Source organism: Danio aesculapii, chromosome 2 (genome assembly GCF_903798145.1).
Source record: "Danio aesculapii chromosome 2, fDanAes4.1, whole genome shotgun sequence".
Taxonomy (NCBI): domain Eukaryota; kingdom Metazoa; phylum Chordata; class Actinopteri; order Cypriniformes; family Danionidae; genus Danio; species Danio aesculapii.
Window position 1 is genome coordinate 28310121 of NC_079436.1, and position 22926 is coordinate 28333046.

The window sequence follows — 22926 nt, forward strand, 5'->3', positions numbered from 1 at the left end:
AGCATGGTGCAATAAAAGTAATGACATAGCTGGTCTCATAGTGACTTCACGTGCTATCACAAACTTTCTAAGTACTTGTTATAATGAGCTTGACAAATTCAAGCGGTCGACTTCACATTACTTTTGTATGCAATTTTTAATGAACACATTTGAATTTACAATCATTCTGGTAGCACATAAAGGCAGCATGAGTGAAAAGAGACAGAGACAATGGTAGTCTTAGCAACATTGCGTTGCAGAGTGCCAGAAGGTTCTTTTGGAAAGGCAATTTGGAATGAAAAATATGACGCTTGATATTAACTTTGTCTAGACGACCCCTCTTTTAGAATCAAACTTTAGAGATTTTTTTTTCTGAGAGATTTTTATCAAATATAAAAATTTAAGAGTATGTCATCATTGGCTAAGAAGGAGAGAGTTTATAGAGGGTTTTGTGGTCATTGGTAGGCTACTTCCATAAATGCCACAATTGCAGTGCCTCTTTGGTGCTGGCTTTATAGCTGTCCAGTAGCTTCAGCCAGAATTAGTGACTGTTGCTTCTCACTCATTACATTATTTATTATTCCTTACAAAGACTTCAATTTATAGGGTAATTTCTGAAACTGCTTGTTCTGAGAGACGTTTATAATTTACTGAGAAAAAAAATATATAAGAATTAGTCTTTCTGTACAAAACTAAAATCGTTTTGTGCAGTGAATACATGTACTCCAGTAGCATGTGTGTGATAATTATTTCCATGCACAGCATGAGCACGTTAACAGCGATTTACTGACATAAGTAATTCACTTCATAACATCATGTTTAAAATAACCACCCCAACACCAACCGATTGCTTTCCTATCTTTTTATACTGATTTAATACAAAAGTTGTAGTGTTAAAAAGAAAACCCACCAAGATCAGCATGTTTAGATATTATTATTATTATTATTAATATTATTATTATGTGTATATGTCTGTTCAAACATGCACCCAAAACCCAGTGTGTCCACTTTTGCTGCACTTCAAATCACATGTACAGAATCTGTTTGGGAAACAGCGTCTATTTATCACATCTAACAGTGATGCTCCGCTAAATGAACATGACTGTTTTGAGGATTGCATAGGAGGGGTGAAGGTGCCTGTAATGGAAAGGAAGGGAATCCCATTGTTTTTATATCTATTTTTAAAGTGTTTTCATGCCTAAATAAAATGAAAGCACAGAACAGATTCACATTTAAGAGCAAGGGGCATCCCCTGGTGGTTCGATGGTATGGGTTGCGTATTGGAAGGATCGGCTCTTTAATGTTTATTGGCACCCTTCATAGAAAGATTAAAAAAATATGGGAGTATCACAGGAAAATACCTTTACGGGATGATCGCAGGATAGAACTGTAAATTACAGGAGAATTACGGGAAAAACAGAAGGGTTGACAGGTATTGCCAGATGTGGTTTAATATCACAGAATGATGGGAATAAAAAGGATAGCATATAATTAGAGTCTTTTATACACAGATGAGGGGTAGGTTTTGCATTATAAACATACATTGTTCCTTTAAAAATACCCAGGATGGCTTGAAGGACACAAATAAACCATGCATGCCACAATCATTTATACTTTTTTCAGATATCTAATCATTTTCAGATATATATTTACAGATATATTTACAGTTTCCTTAGCTACAGCCACACAGTGTGCTCCAAACGAGATATATGATGGACACTTCAGGCTGCCATGATCCTTTGCACAGTAAAGTTGTTTGGTGTCGCACATTGTGTTTCATTCCGAAGGGCTCATCCCTATGCCCTAATCCCTTTGAAGCTGTCACTCCAGAGGTAAACCCTTCAAAAGGCATTAAGGCACAGGGATGAGCCCTTACGAATGGAAAGCAGTGAAAGTTGATGTGTTTATTTCTGTAATGCATATGTAAAGTTTATGTGAAAGGCTGCCCTCTAGCATCCAGTATGAATGAAAAGGATTATGTTATGTGTGCATACACACTCACCGGGCACTTTATTAGATACACCTGACCAACTGCTCATTAACGCAAATTTTTAACCAGCCAATCACATGGCAGCAACTCAATGCATATAGGGATGTAGACATGGTCAAAACGATCTGCTGCAGTTCAAACTGAGCATCAGAATGAGTTGATTTAAGTGACTTTGAATGTGGCATGGTTGTTGGTGCCAGAAAGACTGGTCTGAGTATTTTAGAAACTGCTGATCTACTGGGGTTTTCACACACAACCATCTCTAAGGCTTACAGAGAATGGTGAGAAAAAGAGTAAATATCCAGTGACTGGCAGTTCTGTGGACGCAAAAAGTCTTGTTGGTGCCAGAGGTCAGAGGAGAATGGCCAGACTGGTTTGAGCTGATAGAAAGATAGCAGTAACTCCCTCGTTACAACCGAGGTATACAGAAGAGCATCTCTGAAACTCAGGCTACAATTCACACAAGCTCACCAATATTGGACAATAGAAGATTGGAAAAACGTTGCCTGGTCTGATGAGTCTCAATTTCTGCTGCGACATTCGGATGGTAGGGTCAGAACAACATGAAAGCATGGATCCATCCTGCCTTGTATCAACAGTTCAGGCTGCTGGTGGTGGTGTAATGGTGTGGGGAATATCGTCTTGGCACACATTGGGCCTGTTACTACCAACTGAGCATCTTGTCAACACCACAGCCTACCCAAGTATTGTTGCAGACCATGTCCATCCCTTTATGACCACAGTGTACCCATCTTCTAATAGCTACATCCAGCGGGATAATGCGCCATGTCATAAAGCACGAATCATCTCAGACAGAGTTTACTGTACTCATATGGCCTCCACAGTCACCAGATCTCAATACAATAATACACCTTTCGGATGTGGTGGAATGGAAGATTCACATAATGGATGTGCAGCCAACAAATCTGCATCATCTGCGTGATGCTATTATGTCTGAGGAATATTTCCTGTATCTTGTTAAATCTATACTGTAAAAAATAAATCCGTAAAATTAACAGTAAAAAGACGGCAGCTGTGGTTGCCAGTACTTTACCGTTAAAAATACATTACAAACCATAAAAGTAATTTATAGAGGTAATATGTCTGTATTTTGAATTACCAACATCTACACATCTTTTGTTACACAGTTAGACACGTTAGAACACCTATATGCAGGTGGTGATGAGGATGTTACATAATGAACCAAAGCCCATCACAACTTTTCCCACAAGCAGAAAAGTGTATGAATATTTAGAAGGTGCTCAGTGTCATTCACACAGCTACTAAGCACCAGTATGGTAACGCATAAAGTTAAAGTCATGAAATAAACATTGTTTATCAACATTCAACATTTCCAATTCTGGGAAAGTCAATTTACGGTTATTCGCCATATATTATAGGGAAACATATCTTTAACCAGGTTACGGATTTGTACTGTAGCATTTTTACAGCTTTTTACCGTTGAAATCACGGCCATTTTTTACAGTGATATGCCACGAAATATTAAGGTAGTTCTGAAGACAAAAGTGGGTCAAACCCAGTACTAGTATGTTGTACCTAATAAAGTGGCCGGTAGTGTATATGGGAATAAATAAAAACAAACACACAAACAAAACAAAAAACCTGTAAAAATACAGGACTTATATGTTTCTTAGTAGGTATGAAATACTGTCATTGACATTGTCATCGCCATAAATAGCTAAAAATATTGTGATGGTTTTAAGTCTATACTGCCCATTTAAAGTCTAATTAAAGTACTAAATCAGCAGCTGTCCATATTTCACCTGGGCTCCACCACAATCACAGACAGACATGTCTGACAGCATATCGACAGGTTTCAACCTCTGAAATGGAGTTTTGTTTTCTTGCAAGGAACCAGGCAGGAGACATTCTCAAATGAAAGCAAAGGTGGTCAAATGAACAGGCAGGGAGCAGAGCATGTCTCATTACATGTGAAATGTACAGTGCGTGATGACCTGCTTCTCTCGCTCCACATGTACAGTCGTGTGATATTGGTAATTGACCAGTCTCACAATTGTTAGCAATTGAAGAAGCAAAATATAATTGGAAAAGGAACAGCTAGATGTAAACAAGTCAATAACTTGTCACACAAGCTACCTGTGTGTGGCTAATACGCAAGACTTAATTGGCCCGGTTGAGAAGATCCCTGAGCATTTGCCAATATTTCACAGGACAAGCGAGATGCTAGCATTTATTCCTGACATCCAGCTGTTCTCAGAAAGTATCCAGATGGTAAAAACAGAGCAAAAATATACTCACCTACACAGGAAGGATTATTTGAGAAGCTCTTATTAGTTTAGCTTTGCCACAATTAATTCATCAAAGCTTTGACGTTTGATATCTGACATCTGGATAATAGGTCTATAAAGCAATGTGAAAGGGGTGGATCTTTTTCTCAAAAAGTGGACCTTTTTGCAGTTATTCCAGTAATTTTGTATTTAATTATTAGGTTTAAATATGGCATGTAAGTGATATTTTTAGCACTTATTTGCTGGATTAGCGAAAAATTGTTGGCTGATATCATAATTTGCACGTTTGTTTGTTTGTTTAAACTTTACCAAAGAGCATAGAATCACCAAGAGGCGACACTCTAGTGCAATTTGGCAAACAGCCACTAGATGGCGTGGCAGCAAATTGGAATGAAAATTCCAATTGAACAACAGCATATTATAAGTCTGTAAAATAAACTATTAAACTATTGTCATCTTTCAGGTTGTATATCAGCCTTAATGCACTTTTTAAAATAAATAAATAAAAACAAAGCAGCTGCTTGCCATTGCAACAGCAATAAGATCCAATGGACGGCCGATCGCTTTCACTCCAAAATGGTGGAATCGCGGGGCTGCTGCTGGGCGCTGCTGTTGCAATGGTTCTATTGAGTGTCGCCTCTTGGTCATTCTAAGCTCTTTGACTTTACTTAGAACTCTGAAACTGGCCATTTTAATAATAATAATAATAATAATAATAATAATAATAATAATAATAAATAAAAAAACAATATGTAAATTAATACGTGGGACATTCTACCAGAAATTAACATTATCTGTGCCTAAAATAAAAAACAAAAATACAGTGAATAAAAAGTATTTCATCCCAACAATTTCTAAACTGATGGTTGATTTTTGTGAAGTGTTCTGTAAGGGTGTTCTGTCATTCATTTGGTTCTCAATTTTTTTTCCATTAAAAACACTTAACACTGTACAAACCCTGTCATTGTCCTAGTCCTTAGCTCAATTGGAACAGCTTAAAGTTTTGTAATACTAAAAACTGTTATTTAGAAAAAAAAAAACTTTAGAAATAGCAAGTTTAAGTTGCTATTTACATCAACTGATTACAAACATTAAATTAAAAATAATTTTACAAATAAATGTTACAAATATATAATACAAATAATTTTTCAATTGTCCCCATTTTTCCGTCAGTCCTGTCACATTTGCATTAAATTTAACATAAAATGCATGCAAAACACCTTTAAGGTTAAGGTTAAGACTCGCAAGTGACAGCATTTGAGGGAGGAGAAGCTGACCAAGTGGTCAAGGATGCATTCTATCATTGAATTGTATGATTTTATGCTTGTTTTGTATGATTTCTTGAGGACGACAAGCAAAAGGCCAGGCCCTGTCACATATTTTATAAGTTAAAATGTACGTTTCTGGTAGAATGTCCCATGTGCTTCACGCCTGTGTAGTACATTTGAAAATTCATGAATTCATGGACAATAGCACAGTATTCAAAAATCTTTAATACAGTATGGGCTGCTAATATAAACTTTAATATTGGCCATTTTGTGTTTCAGAGAGGTTCAAGGTAAGGAATATACAAATAAAACTAAAATGTGATTTTCTGTTTAACATTATAATAGTAAATCTGAAAAACACATTCTACGGTGGCCGAGAGAACGTAACGTGCTGCAATTTAAGAAAACACGCGCAGTTCTAAAAACACGCCAGCAAATTGAGAAAAGATCTTCATCAGTTTGACAGCTGATCAGCTGATGTGCTGCAAATCATCACAATGCAAACACATATTTAAAAAAACACGCTGCATTCTCACACAACTCAAACAAAATAATGAAATGTGCTGCATTTTCTCACAATGCAAACATTTTAGGAAAACAAGCTGCACAAAAAGAACTTTACAAAGGGACCCAAAAACATGCGGATGCCACTGTGCCATAACTATTGCTCAGCAAAGTTGTAGGTGATCTTTGAAAGTTGTTTGTTTATTTTAATATACCGGTTCCTGTGTCTTTAGTATTTATTAGCCTTAATAACCATAACCTCCTTGAAACATTTCCGTTGTGTTGTGAGAAAATGCAGCTTGATTTCTTAAATTGCAGCACGTTAAGCTCTCTCGGCCACTGTAAAATTCCCTTATTGACCACATCTCAGATAAACTGCACATTTTCTTACACAGCTGTATGCTGGACTGAAGAAAAATAATCATTTGCATTCACCAAAATTGGTGAAGAAAGAGCAACAACTGGATGCGGATTAAAAGTGTCTTAAATCATTCTTTGAAAGGTTATATCAACACATTATGATGGCACAACAGTTAAAAAAATTGCTCAATTACAGTATGAGACAAAAAATTTTACAAATATTGGACTGTTGTCAGTAGGGGTGGAACCACCTGAACCCCAATGGATAAGAGCCTGTAGCATCTCCTTAGTCTGCAAAGGCTGAAACCTACATGAACAGCCATTTTTGATGTAAACAGGATAGCAGTAAATATACTGGCTGCTGGGAAAAGCAGGCTTTAGGTTGAATTAGAGGTAAGCGCAGTCAAATCTGCAGGCTCCTGAGAGAATAATTGTGTCCCTGTAGTGCACAAAATTGACGATGAAATCCACCAGATAGAGCTGAATTAATTCACACTGGGTTTACACCCCCTGTTTACTTCAATTTCACATAATTTTAAATTCAATTTTGTCCAATTACTATCTCGTTCGCCACACCTGGACAGTGCTGCTATGCGGAGTGGATATCTCCCCATTGAGATTTATTTACAAATGAACGAATGCGCCGATGCATTCAATGAAACAAATCACCGTTATCAAAACAAACCTAAATTAAGATCTGATTTTTTTTTCCTCCTGACATCATGAGATTTGCTGTGTCAGGTGTTATGTACCGTGGGATGAAATATGCAACAGTGCTATCGCAAAATGTCACAATACCATATGGGCTTGTAGTATATTCTCATCTGTGTTTTTATTATTATTAATTTTGTATTATTCTGTAGTACGTTGCAATAATTGAGCAAATTAGCATATTACACTGATTCTTGGATTGTGAGACTTTCATGCTCTGTAATACTTTTCATTCATTTCCCTTATGGCTTAGTCCCTTTATTCATCAGGGGCCACACTGGAATGAACCGCCAACTTATCCAGCATATGTTTTACACAGTGGATGCCCTTCCAGCTGCAACCCAGTACCGGGAAACATCCATTTTAGTTAAATTTAGTTTAAATTTAGCCAATTTAGTTAATTTAATTTACCTATACCACATGTCTTTGATCTGTGCAGTGTGATTCTTTTTGTTTTTAAATAGCAAAACACCAAAAAAATAAATAAATAAATAATAATAATAATAAATAAATACTTTTTAAGCTATTGAAATTATTCCTGTACATTTAAACATGAAATCTGTCCTTGGATAACATTGCTCAAGTAAATATATGATATATATATATATATATTTTTTTTTTTTTTGTCAAATGAGTCAGAGTACAGACCCTTTTCACACTTCCGGGTGGTTTCAGTAGCGAAAGTTGTCATAGTTGGGAACTCTTAGAGCGCAGTGAATGGGAGAATACAACAAATAATTTTTTTACAATCTTATTTGCTCAAATAATAAAATTAAAACACCATGATGATGTTATAAAGGAAAAAAAAAATTGTGTGAGACAACAGAAGAGAGAATAATGTCAAATTTGCTGTTGTGTCCCATAGACGCTGCATTAGAAGCCCCTCGCACAAGCAGTAATTAGTTTTTTTTGTAATTTGAAGCAAAGATGATATAACAGTATATATACATAAATACATATAAATGTTCATGGTTTTTTTGTAATTTAAATATTCAACTGTTAAACGCGTGATAACAGGCTTGTGAAAAGGGTTAATATGAAACTCAATATGAAACTCATTGCTGTTTCTGTTGCTATTCTTTACTTTAAAATCACATTGATGCTGTAGATTGAAGGTTTGACCTGCTATGAGAAATGAGGCTGAAGTTACATCTTACATCTTTGTTTACATTTTATACTGTAAACAAAATACTATCATAATCACATTGCTGATTCTCTTTTTTTACATGAAGATATCCTGGAAAGCTGAAATTTTCTTTACTCCATCAATGATTTCTACACTTACAGTATCTGGGTACATTTAAAAACTGTTGTGAGCATTATGTTTACCTTATGTTGAGGATGGCTGAGGTGAAACTGATGTTTCCACATAGTGTCGAAATCGAAATTCAAAACACCAGGCCACGTGACTGAGGTGATTTGAAACACCAGGTCACATGACTCAGGTGATTAGAAACACCAGGTCATGTGACTAACGCGATGCAAAGTATTGGTCACTTCAGAAGCGTTTCGAGACCTGGCGAATCTTCGTTTGACTGACAGGGTTGGAAAAAATGATGTAGGCTATGTAGTCTAGTAAATACTTAGAAATTACGACTTAATGTATTTTAATAATGTTACTTTTTTATGACCAAAACAATATATATATATATATATATATATATATATATATATATATATATATATATATATATATATATATATATATATATATATATATATATATATATATATATATATTCAGAATAAATTCAGAAGGGCACTTTTTTGTCAGACGGCTCACCGGTCAGGTATACATCCGCGCTAAAATATCAAGGTGAAAGTCATCATAGCTTGCGTAGAATAGACCCAGCTCCCAACCCAACTTTGAGAATATATTAATGGCGATATTTTTTTTTATCGCGCGATAAGAGTCTCGTGTTAACGTGCGATAACAGCCCAGCATATATATTATTCACAAAGTGTTGATTTTGATGTCAGACCAATGTTAAAACAAAACACGTTACAACAACAGAGCATTTAAAAACTAAGATCTATAGCTGTATCCCCCTGGATTCGAACCCATTTTCTCTGCATACTAGTCTGGAACTCTGACCACTTCACTAAATCACTTGAAGCCTCAGTTCTGCAATATGGGGATTAATACCTCAATTTGCTTAACCGTTTCTTTGCTAAAGCTGTTCCAGAGCAATACATAAAAATAAAAAAAAATCACCCCTAGTGTCATTAGATATGGGTTTCGAAACGTTTCCAAGCTTCAACACACTTGCTTTGACTGTTTTCAGTGTTTCATGAAGCTTCACTTTGCCCGCTACTACATTCATTCTGGCATTGTGGCAACATCGTGGGAAGAGTCATAGTATTTTGAGTGAACAGATAACATGGCTCAATTTTCATAGTCCACACTACAGCGCGGAATCAACATTTTCAAATGTATCCATATTGGAAAACTTTTTTTTAAAAAAACGCAGTTTTCCTTAACAAAAACGCTGTCTCAGTGTGAACACAAGCCAAAATGAAGAGAAGAAAGACAAGGCCCAAGTCTCACTTGTTGAAAGGGTGCCCTCTAGTGTTGAGTATGAATGAATGAAACTACATGACTGTTTAGAGCTTCAAAATGGCGATGATGCTATATATTATTATAAACGTATGTGTACCAACCATTTTTAAATGTCAAGATTATCACAAATTAAATTTTAATGCGACTCATCTAATTAATATAATAAAAAATGATAAATGTCAGAATTTCATAATCAAAGCTGCAAGACCATGTTCATGTTAGTATTATTATTGTTGTTGTTGCTGTTAATATAGCCTTTATTTTGCAAGGAAAGAAGCACGTTAAGATTTATAAGAGCGTCTTAGCCAAGATTAAAGTGGGTTGAAAAATAACTGAAATAATCTTCCGTCATATCGTCCAATACACACATAACTGACATGTATAACTAGTGAGAGTGTTTCAGATTCCAAATCATTAAATCATCAAAACATAAATAAATATGTGTGTGTGCGCGAGCGTGTGTGTGTGTGTGCGTGCGTCAAAGCAATAGTTAATACATGCTGCCATAAAACTTCTATGTTACATTTTGCAGCAAGTTTCTTGTCTTTGACCTTAATTATACACTTTAAAATATCACATTTCTAAATAAAGTTAATGTCCAGCTGGAAAGTAACTCTGTTTTATTTGCTTGCCAAAGCCAATTTTCACTTTGGCACTTAGTGGGTGTTAATTTTGGTCCCTGCCTACAACCTTCCCAGGGGATCAGTGCTGCTTTAACATCATTATGTTTCAAAATAATCAGAGCCATCAAGGCCATGCTAATGCTTCTCTCTCACATCGCATATTCCTCCCTGCTTTAGCACAGGGCTCTCGGCTTTACCCTCACAGTGATTTAGTGGACATTATACAGATGCTCTTTGCAATCACATATCTTATCAATCTTTCAGTGATGCATCGTGTACCGTTTTAGCATTTTATTCTACTTGGACATGTACAGAAAAAAATGAAATGTAGTTTTGGTCAGTGTGAATGATAACCTTGACCTTCCCAATTCAACCTGGAGATAACAGTTGCATACTGATAAATGTGCAACTACATTTACATAATGCTTTCAACTACCCTGAGAGATTTTGGATGCGGTCAATAAGTACGCATTTAAAAACAAATACTATGGTAATGGGTCAGTCAGGTAAAGTTGTAGGCATAACTTTATAACTGTTTCCCATATTTTGAGTTACATGTAAAGTGTAATCTACAATGGCATCTAACTTGACTTTTGTTTTATGCACATCTTTATTTATTAATTTTTTTACATTTTCATGCAACCTTATTGTCTATAATCAAAATAATGTCACCTGCCTCTTTCAACATCATCCCGTCTATACTCTGATGATGTATTTAATGACACGACAACCTGTCAATCACACACAAGAGCAAACAACTATTATATAATCAATTATTGATGGACAAAATTAGTTATTTTCATTCCAAGGTGTTTCAGTCAGATATATGGCACAGTAGGGAAGAAACGATGATTGATGGTGACTTCAAGCACAATTAAGGAAGGGGGAAAAAACAACTATTTTCCATTAAATTTACAGATGATGGACTGATAAAAATAAAATATATTTATTGTTGCATTAGTATTTAATTTGGAATTCATCCATGATGGATGGATGGACTGATGGACAAACGAATGAAAGAACGAACGAGTAAGCGAATAAATAAATAAATAAAACGCATAAATAAATATTAGAAGTTGGAATTAATTGATGTACATTTAACAAAACAATTAATAGATAGATAAGAAAAAAGGTTTGTAAAAAAATGCTGTTGTTTGAAAAAAGGGCGAATAAAATCTTTATTTTATTTATTTATTTATGCATTTATTAAAAATATACATATTAATATTAACTCGCCTTTAAACGTTAAATGATTGCCTTCTATAAATCTAGACTCTAGATTCAGAAAGTATCTGTTGCAGTCTTTAAGTTTGTTTACTCAGCAACAAGAAGAATAGTCTATGATTTGTGTACAGATACAGCTAGAGGTCAGACTGAGAAGATGAATGCAGGAGTTTAGGATCAACCTTTCACAAAAGCTGATGTGTCCTTCATGCACACAGTCCCAAAACAATACAGCTTTTAGCAAGTCAATACAAGCATTTCTCAAAACACGAAGAAAACTCAACTTTGCAAAAAAAGTCTTGATATTGCATTAGTACTCTTGAGAACTGTCCATCTACCAACTAATAAATGTTGGTGGAATGGCCATTTTTCTTTAAAAAAAAAAAACATTGCTGTTGATGTGATTTGTTGTATGTCTGCAGAAAAAAAGGGGAAAAGAATCCAGAGCTTATTATATCCTAGTGCTGTGTTTCCATGAACAGCATGACTCAAATGCAGCTCTAGTGTTTTTTTTCAGGCTGCTGTAAAATTCAGATAACATGACACAAAGTTCATTAACAAATAATTAGGGTCTCATGCTGTGTTTAAACACAGTTCATCCCATTAAAACCGCTGTTTTCTGTCACAGCCTTAAAAAAGCAGGGACACTTTATTCCAGTTTCTCTGAAGACATACAATAAATTTGCATGAGGAAAGGAGAATAATTTAATTCATTGTTCACTGATAATCACCTCCAGTGAGCCTTTAACCACTGTGACCGGATCATTGATTCAGTGAGTTTAAAAGCCCATTTAGTCAGATATGATCTGAATCAGACATCTGTGACATCAGACATCAGTGAAAAGATAATATTCAGAAATTCATTAATTTGTATGAATGAACAAAAAAGTTGAACTATTTTCTATGTTCTTTCATTGACTTAAGAATACATATTATTAAATGTGGAAAAATACAGTCAGGTCCATAAAAATTGGGACATCGACACAGAGCATCTGGTGATGTCTATGCGTTCCAGACTTCAGGTTGTAATAGACTACAAAGTATTTGCAACCAAGTATTAAAAAGTGAAAGTTTGATTTATGAGGTTTATTCTGTCCCACTACTTTTGGTCACTAAACAAGTGGGAAGCACATCTGCAAACTGTTTTAATTTCTACACCGTTCACCTGATTTGGATGTAAATACCCTCAAATTAAAGCTGACAGTCTGCAGTCCCATTTCCTTTGAAATCCTTTGTGTTGGTTTGAATGTTTGAATTGTGTCGATGTTCCAATATTTATGGACCTGACTGTATATATTTTTAAAAATTATAATTTTATGGTTATTTTCGAATCCAGTAACATTCATAATAGCTAAGTCTGACTAAACACAAGCTAAGCTGTGCGAAAAGACACAAACACTTAAATTAGGTCTGGGTAACAAAAAAAAAGCTCTTCAATTTACAGAAACAATATCAATTGTATGAATCTACCCTAATTCAGATTTAAATAGTATCAACAGTAACAAATGTGCTGAATAAATATACTGCAAATGCTAAACAGCTAAATATATATATTTTTTTATAAAATATAGTGTGAACTTTAAAACTTTTTTAGACATTTTTGGGAAGCTGGTTAGTTACCGATTATTTATTTTTCTTTCATGTTTTCTATGTAGGACTCAAGGGTTTGTAGAGCCCACTCTATTTACAAAACTAGTCCTCAATTAACTACAGCAACAGAATAAATGAAAGGATTCGCATTGGAATATGAAATGCACTGAGCATCCAGTGAGTTTTTTTTTTTTTTTTTGCTTGATGCTCAGGAGAACCTAATCACACACTTACAGCACCAAGGTTACTTAGCAACCAGTGAAAAGAAACAATCCGCTGCCCATGGCATTTATACATGCCATTAATGTTGTCTTGGACATTTACGTGATCTGAATATGAATGCATACAGGTCATTTATAATGCTGCTTCGTGCTCCGCGCTTATCAGGCAAATCTATACATTAAAATCAAGGCTACTGTTTACAAAGAATCGAAGCTCAAAAGCGAAGGACGGAGCCTGTCCTGTAAACAATGTAAGTACTGTCAGTCTCGGTGAACATGCATGGATCCAGCGGACGCAGCTGGTGGACAGCTTTTCATTTCAATGCAGCAATTGGGCTTCCCAATTTTCACCTGACACACTGAGCCAGGCAGGCACGGCTGAGGATTAGAATTACAGCAGCTTTTGACAAGCTTGTCAGATGTCAGTCTGGAGAGAAAGAGAGAGAGATTGCTGTTGACTTCAAAACATCTGTTTATCTGCTAATATTTTCTGGTGGAGTGAAGTTTCCTTGAACTCGGTTTGTCAATCTATTTAAATCTGCAAACAAATTGTGATTGAACACAGGTTATTTCATTTTTGTTGCAAAAAAAAAAAAAAAAAAGAATATTAGAATATCAGTCCAGCATGAAGTGACAATGCATTAATATTTTTGAAGCCAAATGAGTGATATCATAGGCCATTTTAGCCATAATTTTAGGCGATGTTTTTTTAAAATATATTTTATATGGTATTATATTTTAAATTCAATTAAGCTTTTGTTATTTACATTTTTATTTTAAGTTTAGCCAATTGTTATAAAGCATTTTTGTTTGTTTGTTTTATTTTTTATCATTTTTTTTCATGTAGTTGCCAAGGCAACAAGCATTTTTTATTTACTTGTTTATATATTTTGATAAAAACTTACATTTTTCTATCTGTAAAATAACCAGAGATGTATAGTAACGAAGTAGAACTACTTCACTACTGTACTTAAGTACTAAAAGGCAGTATCTGTACTTTACTGGAGTATTGTTTTTTTCTCCTACTTCCACTTTTACTTAAGTACATATTTTCGATGAGTTTAATACTTTTACTCCGATAGATTTTTTATGAGCTGCATCGTTACTCGTTACTAGAGGTGTCAAAATGGTCGATATCGGTTCAGTAATAGATCATAAGGGGTTATTACTTACTGACGTCATTTATCTCCTATGTACGGTGTCGCAATACTATGGCGAAGGACGGAGGCGCGAGGGCGAGTGAAGGCGGCACAGCACATGAGCCGCTATTTCACTACTACAGAGAAATGTTGTGAGACTCCATCTCTGCCTCTCTCACTTTGGACATTTGACCCGCTGGCCTGTTTGTGAGGTAACTTTATAGTTTACCTGTGATAACCGCGTATTATACATACATAGACTGTAACCGCGGCTGTTCTTCCCGCCATCAGTGAACAACGCTTTCATTTCTAAAGCCGATAGCAGCCCTTTCTGTTGAGAAGGTGAAGACAATAACCAATCAAAGGGGTGTAAGACCTCGCCTGTCAGCATTTAAAAAGCAGGCGGGAGAATATTTACATTAGTTTATTTGCTATAAATGCTCATGCTGTCTTCTGTGCATGAGTTTTCTTTGATACATTCAGAAAGAGTGTTTTCTTTGAGCGGGTCAAATTAAGGGTACAGTTCATATATCTTACTGCTGTATTAAAGGACACAATTGTATTACAAGTAACCATTTAACTGTCACACCAAGAAGAAAAACAATAGAATTTTTAACTCCTAATGTCGCTAGTTAACACAATCAATACATTTTCTCCCAACACATCCCATAATTTCTAAAATATCAGCCTCTACCAAATGGTTGAGATGTTGGTTTATGGTAAAAGTACCAGAATGAATAAATATACTATAAAAATATGAAGTTTAAGACCAATTTAATTAAAACAATCAAAATGAAACATTTTTGAATACTAAATCATAGCCATAAGCCATAAAATATTTCAGATTTTCATTTAACACAGTAATATACACGTTTCTTTTTTTTACAATAAAATCAAAATCAAGTGAATTAGAACGTTCGTTTACAGCGTTTACAACCAGTAAACTGTGCTCCGAAAATGGGTTTCAATAGCGTTTTGAGTGGATTATGGACTGTTTTTGTGACACACAACTTTGAAAGGTGTGTGTTAAAGCTGTTATAATCTGTCAGATCTGTGGTTCAAGCGTGAGAGAAAAACTGTATTGTAAGTCATATTTCTTTTCGTTCTGCTTAATGACGTGCCCCCAAAAAAGAGATTTAAAATAAACAAAACAATATGATGTCTTTTGACTGCATTCTTTAATAACTACATTACACAATACTTGTACTTTTACTTTCAGTACTTGAGTAGTAAATTTTGAAATAAACTACTTGCAATACTTAAGTACAAAAAATGTTGAATACTTTAGTACTTCCACTTAAGTATGGTGCTTAAAGAGCACTTCTACTTCTACTCAAGTCACTTTTTGATAGAGTACTTGTACTTTTACTTAAGTCTGGGTCTCTAGTACTTTATACATCTCTGAAAATAACAAGTCTGTATGTGTGTGTGTGTGTCATAAATTATATGTACAACAAGGCAATATATTCAGCTTCAATTTTCTAAGTGTCATTAGGCATAACTTTGTAAAATTGTTTTTGCAAAAGTTTTTTTTTAGCATTGAGTGGAGGAGAATGGTATAAACGGAGGTTGGAGCCAGTTCCGAGTGGGTGGGACTTAAGCTCCAAGTGGGCTGTGCAAACCTGGATATTTTACTTATTTCATATCTTGTACATGACACAGAGTCCAAGATTGTGCTTTATGAATGTCTACCCCAACCCTAAACCCAATCTCACAGTAACCTGATGTGTTTTATTAATATCTGCTCCACCTACACCACCTAAACCCAACCTACTTGTGATTTAAGTCCCTTTCACTTGAAGGTCACCCAACCTACTTGGGGTGTAATACTTCCCACTTGGGGGTCTCCGGGCTGCAGCAATACCTACTAGGGAGTGCAGCGTTGAAGGTTCTCATGCTATGATTAACTATTGTTTTCAATTTAGTTTTAAGTTAATAACACTGGCATTAGAGCCCAAAGCCAAACAAAAATGCTAGGTAGTTTTAATATGAAATTAATCTAAGTTTTGAAATGCAAAAAAAAGAGAAAACAAAAAACTGACAGCCAAGTTAATGTTGTTCAGCTTTGTGGGCAGAAAAAAAGAAGCTTTGTGGTGACACGGTGGTGCAGTGGGTAGCGCTGTCACCTCACAGCAAGAAGGTCGAGCCTGGATCAGTTGGCATTTCTGTGTAAAGTTTGCATGTTCTCCACGTTTTTGTGTGGGTTTCCCCAGAGTGCTCCGGTTTCCCCCACAGTCCAAAGACATGCGCTTTAGGTAAATTGAATAGACTAAATTGGCCATAGTGTGTGTGTGGGTGTGAATGCAAGAGTTTATGGGTGTTTCCCGGTACTGGGTTGTGGCTGGAAGGCGGTTCATTCCGCTGTGGCGACCCCTGATTAATAAAAGGACTAAGCCAAGAAGAAAATGAATGAATGAATGAATTATGCTTTGTACTCAGAGTTAAAAAAAAATAAATAAAAAATAAATAAATAAACAATAAAAATGATGGTGAAAGGGTGACTGTTAAATTCTGATGAAGCAGTCGAGCAGTCTGTTTTGGTTACTGTGCACTCGAATCTTTACAAAGCCTATGATTTTGCACTCTTGCTCAGCAGAAATCTCTGCATTTAATGCCAAGATGTCCCAGTTACGCTCTCCTTTGAAGAAATGAAAGTAGAATGTTGTATTGGAGAGCGATATCAAAAGAAATTTTTACAGACATTAAATTCCGCTGGCAAGCCCCTCAAGCAGACCCCATTGCTCTGAAAGCTCTCTATTTAGCCAAGCACTCTGCCTCTCTCTCGCTCTCTCTCTGCTCACATCGCTGCTGAAAAACGGCAGTAAGTGCCTCTAATCAAATTGAGGATATTGTAATTTCTAATTACTTTAGACCATTGATTGGCTACCTCAATTATAATCCCACATTAAACGGCAAATTCCCAACCAGACCTTGTTTATAGAAATATTTTTCTTTCCATTATAAACAAAATCAAATGCATGATGTTTGAACGAATTATCTACAGCTTCACTAAGAGAATTACATCTAAGGGAATGAAAACCATCAATAATAAACGTGGCATCTGTTACATATGATTATGGTGGCCTACAGCAAAATAATATGAATGACACAAGTTCACCAATGCTTCCATAAAGAAATAAACATTAAAAAAAAAAAAAAAAAAAAAAAAAAAAATATATATATATATATATATATATATATATATATATATATATATATATATATATATATATTGAGATATATGTAATACTTTCTGATATACAGTTGTCTGGTAATATTTTTTCTTCTGGAAAAAGTCTTATTTGTTTTATTTCGGCTAGAATAAATCCAGTTTTTAATTTTTTAACATCATTTTAAGGTCAATATTATTAGCCTATTTAAGCTAGATATTTTTTGATTCTACAGAATTTTACTCTACAGAACAAGCCATCACTATACAATAACTTGCCTAATTACCCTAACCTGCCTAGTTAACCAAATTAACCTAGTTAAGCTTTTAAATGTCACTTTAAGCTGTATAGAAGTGTCTTGAAAAATATCCTGTCAAATATTATTTACTGTCATCATGGCAAAGATAAAATAAATCAGTTATTAGAAATGATTTATTAAAACTATTTTGTTTAGAAATGTGTTGAAAAATTGTTTCTCTCCATTAAACAAAAATTGTGGGAAAAATAAACAGGGGGATAATAATTCAAGGTGGCTAATAATTCTTACCTCAACTATATATAATTATTAGCCACCCTGAATTATTATACCCCCTGTTTATTTTTCCCCCAATTTTTGTTTAATGGAGAGAAATATATCAGAAAGTATTACATATATCTAAAAATGCTGTTAAATTTTGGATCTTAACACCATATGTGGCTACTTTTCAGAGATACAGTTTTTTAAAGGTTATCTTCACCCAAAAATAAAAATGCTGTTATTAAGTCTGAGACATTAACCAAAAACACTGTCAAAACATAGCACGTGATTTCAGTGTTTCGAATCATGCAAAACTCCATAAACAGTTTTGTGTGATAAAAAAATATTTATATTTACTGTAAATATGACTGTTTCCTACATAAAATACCACCTATTTCTTCTCTTCCATATCAATTTGGGGTGTGCATTTACTACAGGAAGCATGACATATTGCCATTGGAGTCAGCAGCAAAACATGCTAGCATTGTAATACCCGCAGTAAATGCACTTTTTTTTTGTCTCATAAAAGTGTTCTTGGAGCTTCATATAATCACTGTTTAACCACTGAAGTCATATGGAATGTTTTGACAATGTCTTTAATTCCTTTTCTGGACTGTGACCAGAAGAAACATCTTAAAACTGTTACTAAATTAAGGGTCAGAGAGTAAAAAATATCCTAATTTGTGTTCTGAAGATGAACAAAGGTCTTGGAGGATTAGAATAGCATGAGGGTGAGTAATTAATAACATAATTTTCATTTTTGGTTCAACTTATCATTTAGTTTGGCTCCATGAGTTCATTGTTAAATTAGCATTTAGAACATTCTCATTGGTAAAAAGCCAAATGGGTCACTTTGCATACAGCTGATTTTTTTTCCCTATTCTTTTAGAGGAATGTATAAAGAACAATTGTTGACACTAGAAGTGTTTCCTTCTATCCAAGCAACTGCTTTGCAGGCATGCATCTATATCTGTTCTAAAAATATACATTTTCCAAAGTTTGTATCCCTGTAACTGAAGTTTATGATATCTGAATACCCTTTCTGATTTTCTTTCTCGATGAACTTTCTTTTGTAATTCATTTTAAAGCCCTAAAGGTTCACTCATGGGGATATTTGATAAACAATGCAACTCTCGCTTGAAAAAAATATTATAATAATGTGGGTCATTTTAGCTTCTTTCAGTAAATAAAAGGGGATGTCTGAAAATAAATCAAGAAGCTTTTTCACTTCTATTAAAGGTGCAGTAGGTGATTGTCTTCAGAAACATTTTTTGTTGTGCTGGTTGACAATCTCTTCACATTCCAATAGTAATAATTAAAGTAAATGATCTAAATGTATTAATATGTATTATATATTCTGGGTTTATGCAAGAAACATCTCATGGATGCATTTGGGACACATCATCAGTGATGTATCCTGGGATCATTGGGTGTTTCGGGTCTCTCAACATCATACACTCTTACCCAGGTGACCCAGCCGGGGTTGATCAAGTCCCGACTTGTGTCCCAGTAGCAGACCACGGATCCGCCATCTTAATCCACAGCCACCTTGTGGCCTTCTCTGCGGCTTCGCTTGCGGATCGAATGGCCCTTTTCTTTGCCACCCCTGTAATGCCCAAACGACTGAGGACTGCAAAGTGAATGCCCTGCAAAGCCTCTACATCCTATTTCTATGGGCTCATAGAAAGTTCTCCAGCCTCTTTCCCTGCACTCCTCCACTAATTCCTGGTACTTAGCGCGCTTCCTCTCATTTGCTTCTTCAATACGCGCTTCTCAAGGCACTGTAAGCTCCAGAATAATTAACTGTCTTGAAGCTTCTGAGATAACTGTAATGTCTGGGGGGACACGTGTTTTTGGTAATGTCTGGGGGGATAAGTGTTTTTCTGATGTGATGAGGAAACCTCAGCTGTTTTCCCAGGTTGACCTCCAGATGCCAGTCCGAGGCTTTGTGAAGGTGGCCTGTTGTTAATTGTCGGTCCGGGGTTTTTCTCCAGCTTTGATGAAGGGGACTGCCTTCCTTGGAGCGTGTTGATTCATGCTGGTGCTAATGGCTGAGGCTAAGCTCTTGGCAATTGCCTTAAGCACCTGATCATGGCGCCAACGATAGCGACCACCAGCCAGAGCCTTGGGGTAGCTGCTGAGGAGGTGTTCTATAGAGCCTTTTCCAGAACAAAAGCAGGAAGGTGTCTCATTCTTTCCCCAAACATGAAGGTTCGATGGGCTTGGCAGTACATCGTAGACAGCTTGTACCAGGAAACGGACTCGCTGGAAATCCGCCTGCAAGATGTTCACCCAGGTGAAACTACGTTGCAGTGCATTCTCCCACCTAGTCATTGCTCCCTGCTGCCAGAGTCCTACCACCCTGCTGACTCTCTCTTGCTCCACACTTGCTCGAAGCTCGTACTCGAGTAGGCTAACTAAGGTCTGTGGAAAACAGCCCAGGCCCACTCTGCCTGTCGCCACAGTGCCCACCAGAGCCTTTTGTCTCAGGCATGACTCTGTCACCTCTACTGCTTTCCCAGCGTTCCATTTCCTGCCTGTCCTAACTTCAATGCAGGCTGATGACACCTTGCAGTCTCTAAAGTCCCTGTACTGTAGGGCTTCTCTGGTGCGTCCAACCATGAACTCTTCTGTGAGGCCACTGAATGGCAGCTGCAAGGTGTTACTCGTAACGTGCAGCGCAGTGTAGGACTGCGTGGAAGGCCCAACCATTTTCGAAGAAAGCCACTGATCTTCTTTTCTAGGGACTCAACTGTTGACATTAGGACTGCATTGATCAGCAAAGGCCACAAAACTCAGGGCAGAATTGAGTGCTGATAGATCCAGGCTTTGAATCTACCAGGCAGGCCGGATTTGTTCTTTTTTGGACTTCTGGATGGCTGCAGAGAATTTTAGGCTGGAGTCAATAAGCTTCCCCAAACTCTTGACAGGTTGCTCTGTAATGGTTGGGATGACACTTCCTGAGATGAAAAAAATGGAACTTGTCAACCACTTTCCCCTTCTTCAGCACCATGGACCTAGACTTGGAGGGCGTAATACTCATCCTAGCCCAGGCAATGAGTCTCTCAAGTCCTTGTAGGATCCACCAGCTCCCTGGGACCGTTGTTGTCTGGATGGTAAAGTCATCCATATACGCTCTAATAGGGGGCTGTCGCACACCTGATTTAGTTAAAGGCCCTCTGCATTCCACTTCGGCTGACTTGACCACCATGTTCATGGCAAGAGCAAAAAGAATAACTGAGATGGTGCAGCCTGTTATTATTCCTTTCCCAATGCGATGCCAGTCTGATGTTTCTGACCCAGATGTGACCAGCATCCTGAAATTATTGTAGTAATCCAGAATTAGGTCCTTAATCTTACTAGGAACTTGAGGGCGGTGTAGAGTGAGCTCGACCAACTTGTGCGGTATGGACCCATAGGCATTTGCCAGGTCCAACCACAAGACAACAAAGTCCCCTCTGTTCTCATGGGCCTCTCTGATGAGTTGTGTAACTACTTCAGTATGTCCCAAGCAGCCAGGAGCTCTAGGAATCCCACCCTTCTGAACTGAAGGGTCGATATAATTATTCTTGAGGAGGAACTCTGTCAGTCTTCATGAGACGATGGTGAAAAACATCTTCCCTTTAAAACTCAATAGAGAGATGGTTCGAAACTGGTTGATGTTTTTGAGTTTTCCCTTTTTAGGAATCCACACTCCCTCGGCACACCTCCACTGCTCAGCAACTCTTCCTTGTTGCCAAATCACCTTCAAGATCTTCCACAGATGTCGGAGAAGCCCTGGGTAGCACTTATAGACCAAGTAAGGCATGTCACTAGGGGCTGGAGTAGTTGCTGAGCAAGATGCCTTGATGATCTCCTTGACCTCCTTCAGACTTGGCCCCCTCAAATTGAACTCTCTTGCTGGGGGGACGGGGCTGATAAGAGCTTTGATGGGCTCCAGCTCCTGCTCTCTCAGTGGATCACTCACTGTGTCCTCAAGGATGTGATTCACTTCTTCTATTTAGCACTCAAGTCGACCACAGCAGCTGTTTTGTGAAGCCGAAGGGATTGGTGATGAAGGCCGCTCGCTTTCTGGCTCTTCCTCGCCCCCGTCTCCGATGCCACTCTGCCCTGCGTAGGATCATCAGCTTCTTCCGCAAAATGTTTTTCAACTCTGCTAATGGTAGCTTCTCCTCATCAGTAGCTTGCTTATACAGTTTCTTGAGGGAGCGAAGCTCCTGACGCAGGTGATGTTTCTGGGTAGCCCTACGGTTCATAGTGTAGGAGGTGGGCTTGGTCTTTCCTTTCTCTACGCAACCAAATCTTTCTAGAGCATAGCTAAAGATGATGGTAGTCATCGTTTTGAGTCAGCTATCTGCATCTCCTTTGGCTATGGCTTGAATGATGTTGGACACATCTTTATCGAACTGCAGCCACTCACTTCGTTTGCTGGCTGGGGGTCATTTAATCCACGGTTGAACTACTTCGCTTAGAATTTGAAGCTCTGGTACATGGAGGGACTTGGCTCTGTGGGTTGCCTCCAGACCGGGCTCCTCCTGCGTCTCACCAGGTTCAGGACCTGTGCGTTGCACCTTACTCTCCTGCTCCAAACATTTCATTCTGGCCTTGTGGAATTTTAGGCCCGATGATTCTTACACAGCTTTCCGCAAATGCATGTCACATATGTTACGTTTATCGTCTGTTCGTTTGCATGGGTCCTTTGATCCGTCCGATTGGAAATCCCATCCTCCCCCCCTCTCGGGATCTCCTGGGGGTATCTCTCTGTAGGGCTTTCCATAGCTTGTTTGGGTTCTCTCTCAC

At 36.9% G+C, this 22926-nt stretch overlaps 1 pseudogene; it reads right to left on the reverse strand.

Moving 5' to 3' along the window:
- Positions 1-22510, reverse strand: part of LOC130234834 (uncharacterized) — a 55889-nt pseudogene extending 33379 nt beyond the window's left edge.
- Positions 22511-22926: the final 416 nt, after the last annotated feature.